Source organism: Notolabrus celidotus, chromosome 18 (assembly GCF_009762535.1).
Source record: "Notolabrus celidotus isolate fNotCel1 chromosome 18, fNotCel1.pri, whole genome shotgun sequence".
NCBI classification, from domain to species: domain Eukaryota; kingdom Metazoa; phylum Chordata; class Actinopteri; order Labriformes; family Labridae; genus Notolabrus; species Notolabrus celidotus.
Window position 1 is genome coordinate 5,909,204 of NC_048289.1, and position 16,764 is coordinate 5,925,967.

Below are 16,764 nucleotides of genomic sequence, written 5' to 3' on the forward strand. Positions count from 1 at the left end.
AGCGGTAAGATAGGATCCCAGTGTATCAGTGTACCAGTTCACCCGGCAGTCTAAGCCTATAGCAGCATAACTAAGAGCTGGTCCAAGCCTGAGCCAGCTCTAACTATAAGCTTTATCAAAAATGAAAGTTTTAAGCCTAATCTTAAAAGTAGAGAGGGTGTCTGCCTCCCGGACACTGACTGGTAGATGACTCCAAAGGAGAGGGGCCTGATAACTGAAGGCTCTACCTCCCGGACTACTTGATGTGATCTGGTCCGTGGTGACAGTGTAATAAATGAAATGTGTTTTTTTCACATCCAAAAGGTCCAGGTGCAGTCGATAGTTTAGAGTGAAACCGTGCTCCTCCTCCTCTTCCTCCTCCTTTCATAAATAAGAATATTCACAATGAGGACACGACTCGGACTGTTTTCGGTGACTCTGTTCCAACACTGCTGCAGTATATATATATAAAAACATTTTAATGGTGAAGCTGGTCAACTATTAAGTTTAGCTTTGTGAAGTTTGATGATGATCATGTAAGGACTGCAGCTGCTGGATGTTTCCTGGCCTACAGTGGACAAATACAACCATGCAGTGTTTTCATTTTGGAACTCCATTTAGTCACAAAAAACTTCCTTTTCCTTTTTTTAAGGAGTGTAAATTACAACCGGATTGTATGCCGAAAGGGATGAATCAGATCAAATTACTTCATAAAATATCCAGAAATTAAAACTGAAACAAATGTAAAGGGACATAAACCAGCAGACCTCCTCAGAACTCTTGATGGTTATTTAAAGAACATGAGCATGTTAGTCAGAGGGAGAGGCAAACATGAGTTTTATATTTATTTAATACTTTAACCGATTCTTTAAGATGACTAACCAAACCTCTGTTCTCTTTGTTTAGACCTTCTTAGTCTCCAGCGTGAACCTCTGAAGGAGGATCTGTGTGTCAGACGGTCGCAGCCTCAGAGACTGAACACTGACAGTGTGCTACCTGCGCTGTTCAACATGATTAATGGCAGCATTAAGCACATTAATTACTTCACTGATTGGAGAATGAGCTTGTTTCTTTACAACAACCCTCCTCACCTATATTTACTACACTTCCCCTCCACTCTTTCAGCCCCAAATGAGCAGCTCCCTGAAGATGATGCAGATACAGCGTATGAATATCAGCGTGTGTGTGTGTGTGTGTGTGAGTTTGCTGCGCTTAGCATGTTTATTCACTTAATTATTTAGTGTTAATTAAGTTGGAATCCTTGGCCGTTAAGGCAGAACTGAAGCATCTGCTGCAGAAAGAGAAAGAAAAAGGCAGCGAGGAAGGAGAGGAACACACTGTCTGTCTGTGCTCTCGCTGCACACACACAGACACACACACGGGGCAGCAGCCTGAACCGTTTAATTACAAAAGAGGACAACAGGGAGGAAGGGAGTTAGTGGAGGAAAAAACGACAAAGCAGAAGACACAGATAAATCTTTTAACGTCTCGATTAATGAAGTACACAGGGAGGCAGGAGGGAGGAGAGCTCCCCAAAACGACATCGACATCTGGCCTCGGCCCGCATTAAAAGCCTATTTTGTTGTTTTAACACCCATAAAATAGGCGCTGAAACAAGCCGTAAGTGGCGTCAACCCCGCTTTACACCTCCCCACTGTGTACTTCTTCTCTTTTTCTACCCCCTGCAGACAGCTCAGTGTGTGTGTTTGTACTCTAATAACAACAACACAGACAATAAATGCTTTATGGTGTTTGGGTCACTGGAGAGTTCCTCCCACCTCACACCGCTTCATTGCTTTCACTGCAGCAAAGAAGCTCCGATTTGTTAAAATTTAAAAACATAATAAATCGAACACAAACCTCTGTTTGGTTCTTTAAAGGTCTCTGAAACAGAGCAGTATAAAGTCTTCAGGCCTTCTTCCCAGAACTAAACTCTGTGGCGCTCACCTGTGGGTGGCAGCAGGAGAGCATGGTGTCCTTTAACCTTTTGAGATCTGTGCCAATAAAAGATTAAAAACGTCAGCCTTTTTTTGCAGCATAATGCTATGACTTCCTTCTTCAGTGTTGATCTGATTTGCATATTTATGATGATTTCATACTTGCAACACGCTCTAGTAGACAGCAGGTTGATCTGGCTGCAGAAGACTGTGTTCAGCACACTTCCTGTGGTATCGCAATGAAATAAGTTCATAGAAATGCTGACCTTGTTCCTCACTGGCTGTAATAAAACCAGGTAACCGACAAATTCCACCAGATCCGTCTACGGTCTGTCTCCGATCCGTCACGGAACCGGATCTGATAGGTTTCTATTCAAGTCAATAAGTTAACTCCCACTGGATTCACTCCGTTACGTTCCGTCTTCGTCTCTGTAACAGCAGGTCAGAGCCCCCCGGATCAGATACACAAGACTTCTAGTTTTAGCTGGATGCCGGATGCCGGAGCACGACGCATCAATATTAACAGAGCAGATGGAGCGGGACAGGAAGTCAGGCACCAAAATAAAATGAAACAACTTCCACCAGATCCGTGTAAGGTCCACCTCCGATCCGTTGTTTGGCTCTTGGTTCTCTTATCTGTCAACATCAACTGGCTGCGTTTTCAGAACGCTGCATGGAGCAGGACCGCCAGACAGCTGGAGTCATGTGACCGCGGTTTCCCTGTTGCAATTACTGAATCAAGGATTCTCCTCCTCCTCTCCTCATCCATGTTGTCTTTCTGGTCCTCTGAAAACCTCTGACCTGTTGACTCCAGGCCTGGCTCCGCTCATCATGACGGTTTGTTGATGTAGTTAAGTGAAATACGATCTGGTGATAACACAGAGTGTTTTATTCTGGTTGTTTTCATTTTGTTTTGGTGCCTGACTTCCTGTCCCGCTCCATCTTCTCTGTGCAAATTGATGCGTCGTGCCCCGACAACTGGCAAAAGTAGAAGTCTTGTGTGTCTGATCCAGAGGACTCCGAACTGCCGGATCAGAGACGCAGCCGGAACGCAACAGAGCGGATCCAGTGGAAGCTAACACATTGACGCATCGGAGACAGACCAGACACGGATCTGGTTGAAATTGGCTGTAAGAGACTGAGAGGAGAGTATGTCACTGAAAAACAGATCAATGTATGGTCGTTACAGGTCTTGTTATTATGGAAGTTTTAAATTCAGAACAATACAGTAACAGACTTTGAAAAACCTCTCATAAAACTCCAACAAACCCAAACCAGACATGAGTAACACGCAAAGTGTTTTCAGACAGCCTGTTGATGTATTTTCAGCGTGGTTTTTAATGTGAAACTAGGACAAGCCATGATGAGGTGTGTGTGTGTGTGTGTGTGTGTGTGTGTGTGTGTGTGTGTGTGTGTGTGTGTTTGTGTGTGTGTGTGTGTCTATGCAGCAAAGAAAACATGGATACAGGGCTATCCAGTGTAAATATTTGTAGACAGAAATGAGGTGGAGGTGTCAGGCCGACCTCTGGAATATTAACTATTGACAGAGACAAAGAGGCAGCCTGCTCCTCCCTGCATCATCCGTCTCTTACCTCTCCTCCCCCATCACTCCGTCTTTGTCTACCTGCACTCCTCTCCCCTCCATAAGTCTCCGCCTGCCCCCCCGTCTTTCTCTGCTCCCCCCAACTCTGTTTGATTTTTAATGTTTCTCTTGCATAGAAGCAGCTTTTAATCATTCCTGCATTTTTGTTCCTCTTTATTAGTTTTTCTCCCAAGAGATAGGAGCGCAGGAAGGAGACCCAGTGAATGAGGAGGAGGAGGAGGAGGAGGAGGAGGGGGAGGAAGAGTGTGTGTATTAATGTTTCATACTTCCAGGCGCAGTGGAAGAAGCTGATGATTATTTTATGTTGTCGACATTGTCTCTTTCTCTTTTTCTCTCTGCCCTCCTCTTTTTTTTGTCTCTGAGGTGTCCAGAAATTGGCCGACAATCACTGTCACCCAGACAGACATGAGGAAGAGAGGTCCTGCCCTGACACACACACACACACACACACACACACACACACACACACACACACACACACACACACACACACACTCCTGCTAACACAAAGGAGAGGTTCAGGTCAAGTCTGCTCTAGTTGCCTGGTTTGACTTGTTGTCACTGTGTCAGTCACCCTCTCTCTCTCTCTCACTGCCTCTCACTCTCTCTAACTCTTCATCCCTGTCCCTCCATTCACATTCACATTCAACACACCAGTATTAACATTTTAAGACGTCATGTTTCCTCAGATGATTGACGGTTTAAGGAACTAATATGCTGCTTTTTTCACAGATTCCCTTTAGCGTTATATTTACGCATCAAGATCATTCCTTCTTTCATCCTCTGCTTCATTTATTTCAGGTTGATTAAACCATCATTACGCTCTGGTCCTCCACAACAATCCATTAGTGAAGTGCAATCAATTTAAAGCTCTGCAGGCTTTTTACATACATTTATCTTATGAATATGTTCTATATCATTTAGATTTATACGGATTAAAGATGTATCTATTGAAGATATGCTTATTTTGATGCTCTTAAAATCCCTTTCCCTTTCCACAGGACCACTCAATAAAACTGTTTAACTTAAAGGTGACATATTCCACTCTTTTTCATCAATATATATTGGTCTAAGAGGTCCCCAAAACATGTCTTTAAAGTTTATGCTCAAAAAAACAATCAGATTTTGGCATGCCTGAAAAACCCTCTTCTTCAGCCCTGTTCGGAACAGGCTGTTTTCTCTCTGACCACGCCCCCTCAGGAGGTGGATGTGGCCTTGGCTCTCCAGCATGTTGACCTAATGTTTACATGTTGGCTGAATATACACGGCTGCTCACAGACCCGCGTTACTTCAACCCTCTGAACAACTGGTCACAGATTTTGTGTTTCTTGTTGTTTTATTTGTCAGTATGTCGACGTGTGTCTTGGTACACAGCGATGAACATGTAGCTATGTGGCTATGCTAACTAGTGCTAGCACTTATCCATGAAAAATAAAAATCATCCACTAGATCTTCAAATCTGCAGACGTGGGGAGTAAAACCGACCTTTGTGTTTATTAAGACAGCCTACAACTAGCATGCCTCCTTCCTAAGCTCCTTGTTAGCACACATGTGTGCAGGTAATGAAAAACGGAGGGGGGATTCAGTATTATTTTATACAGTCTATGGGCTGAACAAGCTCCGAGCTCTGACTCTGTGACAGACCGGATATTGTTGTTACGTAACAAAAACACAGAAGTCTGAAACGGCTTGTTTCACACACATTTACAGAAAGGTGGAGAAATCAGAACAGGGGCAGAATGGATTTTTTTCATTTTCGGGGGGTTTGTAGACATGCCAGGGACACATATTTCAGGTAGAGAACCATTAAAAAGTCAATTTTGCATGATATGTCACCTTTAACAAACATAAATCAGGCACGAAAAGTTGTCAATTTCCAGGTTACATCTAAAGAGAGACTAAAGGCTGGTTTATACTTGCTGCGTTGACCCTACGCAGCAGGGGCTGTCACGGACATGAGCACCACATACTTGTGCGTCAATGTGTCTGTATTGTGCAGCAATTCTCCGCCAAAACACTTGAGGGCAGTGTGGTCTCTCTGATAGCCGGTCGCCTGTTTCCAGCCCCGCTACGTTCTCTGTTTATTTTTCCACAGTGATTCAGAGCGTGTTATGTTAATCTACAGCAATCTAACTGATACATGTTGCTGTTTATCATACAGACATGATTACAGGGAAGAATAGAGAGGACACGTCGGAGGAGATGAAATACACACCTGATATGTGGCTGATGCGCAGGGATCCCTGAAGTGCTGTAGATGCAGAAAATACAATGCCGCCGGTCAGCGTTGATTCAACTCAAAGTTACATTTCGGTGGAGGTGCGCTCCGGCTATGTGTGTAGGCCTCTGCGTAGGTACGGGAGCTACACAGGCCTACAGCATTGGCTACTCTGTCGATTCAATGCAGACGTCTAAATCAGGCTTAAGAGAGGTAAAAAAGAAACGTGCAGCTCCACTCTCTCTTTTTTTTTTAACTGCCACCCAAGTGGCAGCCTTAGGCCGCGAGAATTGAAGCCAATGCAGAAGTGTTAAAAACTGCAGTTTCATTGAGGATCTGCTTGAGGCTGGTTTTGGAAGTGCCAGAAACCACATACACACCAATTCAAAGAGATGATCTTTACAGCAGAAATGAACATGTTTACAGCCTGGTACAAAAGATGAGTGTAGTCTTGTTGGCTCATTTCTCGATCAGCACACACTGAACAGGGGTGAATTTTTTCATAACGCAGCAATTTCGAAGATATGATTTCAAGTTTTGCCCATTTAACCCTCAAAGACCTCGACAGCCACCGGTGGTTACTTGTTCTTAAATGTCTGATAACTTTTGAACGGCTAATCCTATCAACAAGCTATAAAAACTCAATTACAGCAGACATTCTCAGCTTTCCATTTATTCCACATTTGCCTTATTCCGCATATTCAAAATAAATTCAGGAGAGTCTGGACATGGCTGACTTGATTGACCGGCGGGAACACTGTAGCTGTTGGCGAGGAGGCTCAAAGCCCGCCTCTTTACCTCACACTAACTAGGTTGCGTTCAGCATTTCCAATATGGCTCCCGCTGGCCATTGGCGTCAAAACAGCACTTCAGGAACAGATGGGTGACGTCACGGATACTACGTCCATTTATTATAAAGTCTATGGTGGCTCCACTCTCACTTTGTCTAACTGCCACCTCTTTAATTCAAACACTGCTCCTCTGGAGATCAAAGCACCTTAAGGTGCAAGGGGGCAGGGCTACAGAAAGCAATGCTTAAACCATCCAACACATGACCCTCTTTAGGTCACAAACCCAAACACATTTTAAATATTACAAATGACTTAGCATATTGAATAATGAACTTAACTCTTACCATCTGTATATACATGTAAGTATTTCTATAAATACTTATAAATTAACTAAATGTGTAAATTAATATATTTTTATTTTCATATTCGTTTTCATTATCACCACGCTGCTTCATTCAACGCCGTCAGGGCTGCTGCTGAAATCTAATGTCTCAAACAAACAAACAAGCCTCAAGAATCTATTGGAGCAACAGCCTGCCTCAAGTGGACACTCAAGGAACTTCAGTTTGTTGCAAGTCCTCATCATCTTCATTTTTCTTGCTTGGTAAAGACCAGTCCTGTCACAGGGTAACCTGCTGCCGACCTGCAGCCTCCTGGAAGGTCGACAGACACCAGGTGTGCGTAGACGACTGGATTCCAAGCCTTGTAAATATCTGTCGTTGCGGTGGACCTGTGAGTGAAAGGATGGAAGAAGAGATGAGTTCAGCTCTATATCTTATCAGGAGATGGTTTGATAACACTCATAACTTGAGATCAATCCAAAGCACCTTAAAGTGTGAACAAGCTTATTTGGAAACATTTATGTAAGGGAGAGAGAGAGAGAGAGAGAGAGAGAGAGAGAGAGAGAAAGAGAGAGAAAGAGAGAGAGGTACAGAGAGAAAAGAGAGAGCAGAGATGGAGAGAAAGGAAGTGTGTTTGTGTGTCACCTGGGGCTCAGTAACACTCCTTTGAGCATCGTCTTTAATTATGCAACAACAATCAGAGCAGGTAGAGAGATTCTCTTCTTCCTGCATCTTTACTGCCCGCAGGTCTGCTGTGAGAGGGAGAGGAAGAAGGGATGAGAGGGAAAGAAAGTGATAGAGGGAGAGCACTTTAGAAGTATTCAAGCAGGAGATTATTCCCATGATGCTTCGAGTTGTGTTTGTGAAGCTGCAGCTAAGAGGCCGGTTTTTAAATAGTAATACGAGCCACAAGCTTTGGACCACCCTGATGGAGAAATGATCACCGACGTGTTGATCTGTGTCGAGAAGGAAAGATCTAAAAGAAAGAGAAGCATCATGAAGAAGAAGATGAAAGATAATAACTTAATGATGTCTGAGAAATGGTCTCCCAAAAAATTAATCAGAGACTAACTCCACCGTTACCTGTCTGCAGTCATGTTCTGCTGAAGCAGTGTGGGCCCACTTGAGCTGCTCTTGATCTCTAATGATACACACACACACACACACACACACACACACACACTCCCAAGGCTCCCAAAGATAGCGATATGGTTCCTTCAAATGTGATAGTGTTAGCCATGTTCCCGAAAAAAGAACATACGAGTGTCCTCGTATTCACGACATCATTAGTCTAATTTTCTGAGCTTCGAGTTTGTGCCTGATGATGTTTCTAGAAATGGCGGATCCAAAGGTTTCCAGTTAGTTCTGTGATATATTTTGTAAAAAAGTTGCCCATACTGCAAAGGGCAAAAGCTACCCTTCCTTTGGTCATACAGATGAAATGTTAACTTTATATTTCCAGCTCTCATCATGATCATGATTTGGTGTTCCCATTCAGTTACCACTGAAACACCAAGCCTTTCCTGCACACGACTTTCTGTGTGTTATGTGGCAGCAGTGTCATGGTAAGATTAATGAAATGAAATGAAAGCAGCTGTGCCGTCATTTCTCTCTTAATTTTGTTCTTTCTTATTTAATGTCCTTGCCCTCAAACTCCCTCGTTTTCTATTCTGACACTTTTCTTTAGATTCTGAAATTCTCTTCACTCCTCTCTCTTTCTAATTTACATCTTTTTCATAAATTTGTCTTGCTTTCTGTTTTCTATTTTGCACTTTCGACTGTTTCAAAAGGGCCCAATGTCTATCTGCATTGACTAGTACACATAGGGCCTGTTCTACTAAGATCCCAAATAACAAGCTCTAAATTGCGTGTGCAAACAAAAAAATTGCACGTGCTTTAAGTGGGCGTGTTGTGGGTGATCTACTATGATTGCGTGAGCAAATGATAACAAGTGCAAAAGTGGTGTGGCCCGCCCTATTTTAATGAGGATTTTGCGTGTGCTATCGGCCGTCACCATGGAGAGTTTGAGAGAGCAGAGTGGCCGTAAACGATAAATGAAGTTTGAAGCCGTGGAGTTGAAGGTCTTAGTGGAGGAGGGAAATAAACCCATCGGTGAACTCCAGCAGAGACATCTCAGCATTAGAAACGCGATTTGGGAGGCCATCTGTGAAAAGGTGAATGCTGTGAGAAAAAACAAAAGATCTGCCGATGAAATAAAAAGAAGATGGCAAGATATCCGCCGAAGAAAAAAGGAAAAACTTCCCCTTAATATTTCCCTAAAAAGCATTTTTGCAAGTTGTTCGTCATGAATGTAAAAATAATGTTTATTTCTTTTTTCTTAAATGGTGAATCTTCATCAGAAGTCTGACAATCCTCGCAGCGCTCCTCAAATCGTTGTGCACATTAGGCAGCTGGTCAGTGCTGTGTCTGGGCTGACAATGGCCGTCAATGCCCTGGCAACAGTCGGGAGGTCATTCAGTGGCAGTCCTGATTATATTTGCATCTCCTCCTCCAAGTATTTTTCGCGTTCTGAAAATGTGTTCTGCATGTTCTTGAAGGCAAACTTGCTAAATGGATTGCGCATGCTATTTTGCTCATTTGACAGACGCAATCCTCGGTGAACCCAGTTAGCACATCAGCTTTGCACACGCTATCAAGTTTGCACGTGTCTTTATACACGCAAACCTTCAGTAGATCAGGCCCATAGCTGTTGCTGGCCCTATGCTGACTGGCGAGAGAACCATGCATACAGTTTTTTTTGTGTGTGTGTTTAGATGTGAAAGTGAGTTTTGTAGGAAGTGAGTCACCAGTGATACAGCGACAGATGCAATTCTGTTCTCTCCAAGAATGAATAATTGTATTTAGATCATTGAGCACCTCAACAGATGAGCATGCTAACACTGAGAGATTCAAGTCAGCCTGCAAAACTCATAAATCAGTAAACGTGTAGAGAGCAACACATTTTCCATCAAAATAATAGAATAATTTAAACAAAATACCAATAATAAACTGCATATTACCCCTGACATATCACATGTCTGCATGTCCACAGCTCCACACCTATGTGTTCATCTTCGCTGCATTACAGGAACAATCCACAGATCTCTCCTTCCAGGTCTCTTATTTTGTCGACTTGTTATTCAGACCCGGTTTGGGGACTACACACTGATTACTGAACAAGCAGGTGGGGGAACAAGAGTTCATTCTTTAATACCCAATAAACCATGATGAAAATTACAGCCAGGACAATCTATGTTTATACATACACAGGTACAGCATGTCGTATGAAATATTAATGCCTCGCCCGTAGCCCCTCTGATGTTGGTTATTTAGCACAGGCCTCCTATTGGCATATGCTAATAAATAGACGGCATCCCCATGTCAGAAGCAGCCCGTTCAAATTGCTCACTGAATTAAAAATGTATAACGCTCGTAACCCTCACATATAGAATCATGTATCCAGCACCTTGATAGCTGTATTTCATCCCGAGAGGCCCCTGGGGACGAGGACGGCTGGATGCAGCGAGGGTGACGGATGCTGTTATTCCTTAAAGTAATGGAAAAAGAGGTGACCCTGCATGATGCTGCGGAGGCTGAAGTGCAGTTTGATTCTATGGATATTATCATCGGGACAGTGTTGGTTGCGTGTTGACTAATGCATTTTAATGAGCAGGTAAAGTCGAACGTCCTGTGGTGTTCAGAAAACTAGCCTTCAGCTGTGACACACAGAGCAGTGTGTGATCTGTGTACAGCTGCTATGTTTACATGACCACGACTAATCATAATAAAACAGCATCATAAAAATGCTTCATGAGAACACCTCAGTCAGAGGGGACTGGCCCCGCTGATTCAGATAGAAACTTCACTCCAGTCGAGAGGGGATGTTTGTTATCCATGTGAACACTTGGTCTCACCGTCTCTTCCTCCAGCTTGATTTATAATTCTGCGTCGAAGGCGCTGATACAAAGCAGACCACAAGCTCTGTGATTGGTCTGCTGGGTAGCATTTTAATTTCCTGCATTTACAACATTTCTGGTATCGCTGCCTTCACTGATCAGCTGCCATACATTCCACCACCTCTGATGTCTCCTCTGATGTCTCCTCTGTTTTCTTCTTTGCAATAACTGCAGTATGATCAACTGCTGCTCCACCTCCAACACGATACGCCCTGATTCAGCCACGATGCTCCTGTGCACGACAAGCAGAGAATGTGGTGAAATAGGAAACTGGCGATATGACGAGCATAGAAATCACACTGCCAACTAGTGTTTTGGAGGAATATTGCAGGGGGATGCAGACACTCCAATACACAAGTATAAAAAGGTCACAATGGTGCGTTGCTACTCTTCATCACAGACAAATAGAAATAGTGTATGCCTTTTTTAAGTATTGTCAACAGAAACAGGTTGATCAACTTACCGTCCAGCTCAACTTGTCCCACTCTCCCCTGATCCAGGCTGCTCTTTTATAACCTTGTTTATTGTGCACCTATTCCCGACTGTGTCAGCTGTTTAGAATTTATTAGCAGGTGTTTGCAACTGATCTGGGGATGGTAACGTTAATAAGGTTGATTATGTTAGCTTATTTAAGAATCACCTGCAGTTTTCCCCCCTGTTGGATGGACCCATGCTCGTGTGTCTGCCCATTGCCAGCTGCTGGGACGTGTTGAGTTCATGTAGAGGTTTGGATTACGGTGGCTGGGAATGGCAATGCAAACATTTTTACAAAGTTGGAGACAAATTAACAGTTTTGGAAACATTCTAAAATTTCAAAAAACAAAATGATTTTTTTTTTTTTACCAAGAACAAAACAAATTTACAAAATCAGAAACAGATTTAAAGAGACGGAACATTTTTTACCAGAAACAAGTTTGCAAATGTACTAACGATTTTCAAAACAAAAGACGTCTTTAATGTGAAAATGTGCAACAGCCAGGGAATTAATATGTATTTGACATTAACAACCCTGTTTCCACTAAGATATTTAGATTCAGAATGATAAGAGAACACCTCAAATGCCAATCACATTTGATTTGGAATGTCAAATAAATGTATATGCTTATTTTCCAATGTTTTTTTATCTTGAAGATCCACATCAGATATAGCTGTGATTTGCAGCTCCATTTTCGTTGAGACCGTGGGCATGAGGTTCACGGTGTTACAGGCTGAAAATGTAATATTTGAAGTGAGCTACACATAAATCTTGGCCAAAATAGACAGAAAAAAATAGATTCAGGGGTTTGTTGGATTTGTATCAGCTGAATTTATGTCACAAGTCTAAAAAATGAAGTACAATAACCCTTACAGGATTGTTTTCACTCAAAGCTTTTATTCTGAAGTTTTGTCTTGGACAGTTATTTGGTAAATGAGTCACTTAAAGCATCTCTATTTGAGTCTCTGCTGAACTGTTTTTTAAAGAAAAGTTGGCATAAAAAACGTAAGCTGCAGGTAAGCTATTTTGATTATTTATCAACCTCAGGTTACGAGAAATATTTCATGTTCCATGTTCCCCCTCACAAGGTCTCATTTTCTCGTTTTCTACTTAGTTTGAGGTTAGTTGATTATCTTGGCCCCTGGTTCCTATTCTGTTTGGGGAACTGTTCATTATTGACAAACTGTGGTGGGTGCTTCAGCAGGTTTTCTTGTTACTTTTGTTCATTTCAGCATTACTTTCTCCCTTTTCCCCCCAGACAACCAAACAGTGTTTTACTGTTCTCCAACAAAACTATGGTGATCTTCATCAGGAGAAACGCAAATTCAGAGACTCACGGCCAAATTCCAACAGATCCATCTCCGGGCCGTTCTTCGATACCTCATGACACCGGATCTGATAGGTTTCTATCAATGTGTTAACTCCCACTGGATCCGCTCTGTTGCGTTCCGGGTGCGTCTCTGATCCGGCAGGTCGGTACGCAACGGATCAGATACACAAGGCTTCTTTTTTTGCCGGATACCAGATCACGACGCGTACATCTCAACAGAGCAGATGGAGCAGGACAGGAAATCAGGCACCAAAACAAAATGAAAACATCCAGTTAATTTTCAGAATAAAACACGTTGTGTTATCGTTAGATCGTTTTTAACCTAACCATGACATGGCAGGCTTGGAGTCATCAACTCAGAGGTTTTCAGAGGACCAAAAAGACAACATGGATGAGGAAGGGAGGAGGAGAATCCTTGATTCAGTGATTGCTGCAGGAAAACCTCAGTCACATGACTCCAGCTGTCCGGCGGTCCTGCTCAGTGTTGCGTTCCGAATATGTTACCGCCGGGTGTTGACGGACGAGAGAGCATGGAGCCAGACTGCAGCGAATTGGAGATGGACCGAACATCGATCTGGTGGAAGTCCTTTGTCAGGAAAAAAATTCAGAAGCAGACATGATAACTGAAATGTACTTGAAATGCAAAAAGAAAGGTGCTGCAGGAAGCTGAAGCAACTCCATGAACTGCAAACGTGCTCCAAATATACGTATGATACAAAGTTAGAACACAAGAGTAGGACAAATAAATCCAGACTTTTTAACCTAGGTGTTCTCAGTCTGAGGGAGAGATGAAAGGCGTTATTATTGATGGGAACGTTTCATGCACACTACAAAATACAAGTTTGACATCTACCTTTAAAGTAAAAGTTAAATATTTCAGGGAGAAGATAAATAAATCGTCCTTCTTTGAAAGAGTTGGAAAAAACTCACAGACTTGAAAAAAAAGTTTAATTAAAGTGGATCTCACAGAATTCATTGCCTATGGATTAATTATGGAGTTATGTTTTTGGACTGCTCTTATTTTGAAGTATTATCTACATAAGTATCTTCGGGAAAACACACACAGCACAATGCCGGCCAGAGTGAGATTCATTGCAGTGCCATAAAAATAAAATGCATATTACACAACTCTTCCCCCGTACAAAATGCTAATGTATAAAACATGGTGTACTGGGGAAGAGTTGTGCAACAGTTTAAATTCTGCAGAGGACGAGGCAGGAAAAATCTGTGGTGGAGAAACACAGAAAACACAACACAAGTTATCAATTATTAGCCTTGTTTTAAATCCTCACTGACTGTCATCACCATGTCACTGTCAGTTACCTAAAACACTTTTTTCATTTCAGACTTTTTAGTTGCTTCAGTGATGTTGATGACGTTGTTGTTTTTTGGATATTCATTCAGTTTTGATATTAATTGATTAATATTTCAGGTCCTGCAACAAAACATAACATAATCAGCCTATATAACTTTTTTGCAAGGGTATAAAAGCAGCGCTCAACAAAGTAAGGGTCAGATAAAAAAAGATCAGTTTTCTACATGCACATCAAATTGCATTAATAACTTGATATTGTATCTTTACAATGGGCCAACCCCAGCATGAGCATCGTTATTTAATGTAAGAAATGAGGAGGGGATGTGAAATACAGCTGCGTTCAGAAAGCTAAAAAGCAGAGTAGTTCTTTGTCTCATGAGGAGTCGATCACATCAGGTGAAGTCTGAATGATGGAAGTCATTTTTAAAGGATGTAGTTGACTTTGTGTAGTTTCCTGCACATTCAGTGACGGCTGCAGGGCGTCAGAGTTATTAATGTCACAAGAGATCTCAGCTCTGCATGCGTCCGTCGAAGCAGAGCAAAAATTGGTGGATGCTGCCATCATGTGGTGTTTCTGTGAAATCAACACCGGCCAGGGTTTTCAAAGTGAAGATAAAGAGAAATCAGGGACATTCGTGTGTGTGTGTGTGTGTGTGTGTGTGTGTGTGTGTGTGTGTGTGTGTGTGTGTGTCAAGAGATCAAGTTTTGATCAAAGAGACAGAACATTTTAACCAGAAACAAATTTACAAACAGCTTATTCTGACGGAAAAGGAATCGTTGGTATATTCCTTTTCCGTCCTTTTCCTTTGATCCCTTTTCAGGATTGGAAAGAGATAAGGTCTTTAATTTAAATGACTTATGGCCATTTATCGGGATACAAAAATTTATGGGGTTAGGGCTACAAACTCCCAACACTCCAGAAGCTTGTATATAAAAAGCTTTTATATAAAAGGTAAGTTAAATTACTGATGCTTTTATTATTTCCCTTTTTTTAAGTGGACATGTTTTGGCCTAGCAGTGTGGTTAAACAAACTTAAAAACCTGTATTTACTTCTCCAGACGTCTGACTGATGTGGCCCAGCTGGCTCTACCGCAGGTTGGGCTGGCCAGCGTATGTGTGCGCACACAAACGTTTACTCTCTCTGTCCTCAATGACTTTTTTATTTTTTGTAAAGAAACACACCAGGGCAGCAACATAAATCTTCCAAGCTTTATTCCAAAGGAAAAGATATATGTCCAAAGTCCTGACTGAAGGCAGGTACAAAAGAACACCTGCACGGCTCAAATGGTCGACTTAATGGTGCGCCCGGATGATGGAGATGGGGGTAATGTCAGATCTGAGTTTGCCGCGTTCCAGTTACGAGCTGAAACAACTTGGAAAATTGATTAGCCATTAGCTCCTGTCGTTGTTAGCATTGTTAGCCAATCCCAGGCGATGACAACACATTGAGTGATAGTTTGTGGGCTAAAGCAGCATGACAACATGTCCACAGATAGAACTTCACAACACTATCGTGTGATTGATTTAATTACACAGAACAAAAATGAGTAAAGCAAATAAACACCAGTAAACGTATTCTAGTCTTTCTACTGTTGATGCAGGGAGAGGCCATCTTGGATTTGGTGCTCAGAGAAGTTTCTCAAATTGTAAAAGTCAGAATGCCAACATCCAGAATTTCTGACTTCCAGAATCAATGAATCTGAGTCTTGCCTCGGAAAAAGAGCCAATCAGAGTTTAGGATTTTTGGGTGGCCAGAGCCCTGGCCAACTCTCCAAACATGCCCTTGTGTGTTCCCCCTGCATTTTGCACATTCAAAATATTCCATAGCCAAAACAAAATAATGACATAAGTCAGCTTCTTTAAACACAATGTTTGACATGAAGGATATCTTATTAATAATGATGAAATAAGATAATCATAACTTTATGTATATAGCACCGTTAAAAACAAGGGTTTACAAAGTCCTTAGACATTCAAGCAAATACCTACAATCCAAAAGTAACAGATTTACCTAAAATCACCCAACCACAGAAAGTCTCATCAACAAAAAAAAAAACTTCAGGAGATAAGATTTACCAGACAGCTTTCCTCTTCCTCTGTGTCTCTGCAGCACCTGATCGTCAAAAGACACTCGTAACAACAGAAAGAAGGAAAGACGTGTGTGGGTAGAGACAGAGGAGATGATCCATAATCGATAGATCTTGACTGAAATATGCCCAACTTCTTTAAGATTACTCGTCTGCCACTAAAGGCGTTTTTCGACCGGAGGAACTTTACCCCAGAACTAGGGACTTTACCCCTGAACTAATTGCGTTTCGACCGGTGGACCCAGGGTCTAAATTTAGTTAAGGGGTAGATAATCTCCCTCCTAAAAAGCACCTGCTGGGGGGGTAGTGCTTTTCAAAGGTCCCAGGACTTTGGGGGGCAGGGCCTGCATTGCTGAACGTGTCTGATTGGTAGATTAACCGCAGTGTTTTTATTCCGCCCGCCATCCACAATAACATCACACACATCTGTGATTCACTTGATTTCTCTTTCTTTCATTTGTTTTTATTTGTTCTATCTTTTTTGTATGTGTGTGTACTTTTCAAAAGAAGAAGCTGTGATTCTCTTGATTTAGCAGCTTGTAACAGTAGTCTTCTCTCAGCCCACCGTGAATGCGTCTCTCCCGGTGTTACGGTTTTAAAAGTGACCCTGTAAACTGGAGACCTAAAGCTGAACGTGTCAGTGTTTGTGGAGTTTACACAGCTGTTGAAACACAGAGGGAGTTTCTGGGAATGTTAACTAGTTTATGAGGGATGCATCCGGCTGAAAGTCT

At 42.2% G+C, this 16,764-nt stretch overlaps 1 long non-coding RNA gene across 1 annotated transcript; it reads right to left on the reverse strand.

The window, feature by feature from the left end:
- Positions 1-6,866: 6,866 nt before the first annotated feature.
- LOC117830361 lies at positions 6,867-8,299 on the reverse strand. Its single transcript, XR_004634768.1, has 3 exons — positions 7,953-8,299; positions 7,515-7,845; positions 6,867-7,258 (listed from the first exon to the last, which is right to left on the reverse strand). It is a non-coding gene; the product is annotated as an uncharacterized LOC117830361 (long non-coding RNA).
- Positions 8,300-16,764: the final 8,465 nt, after the last annotated feature.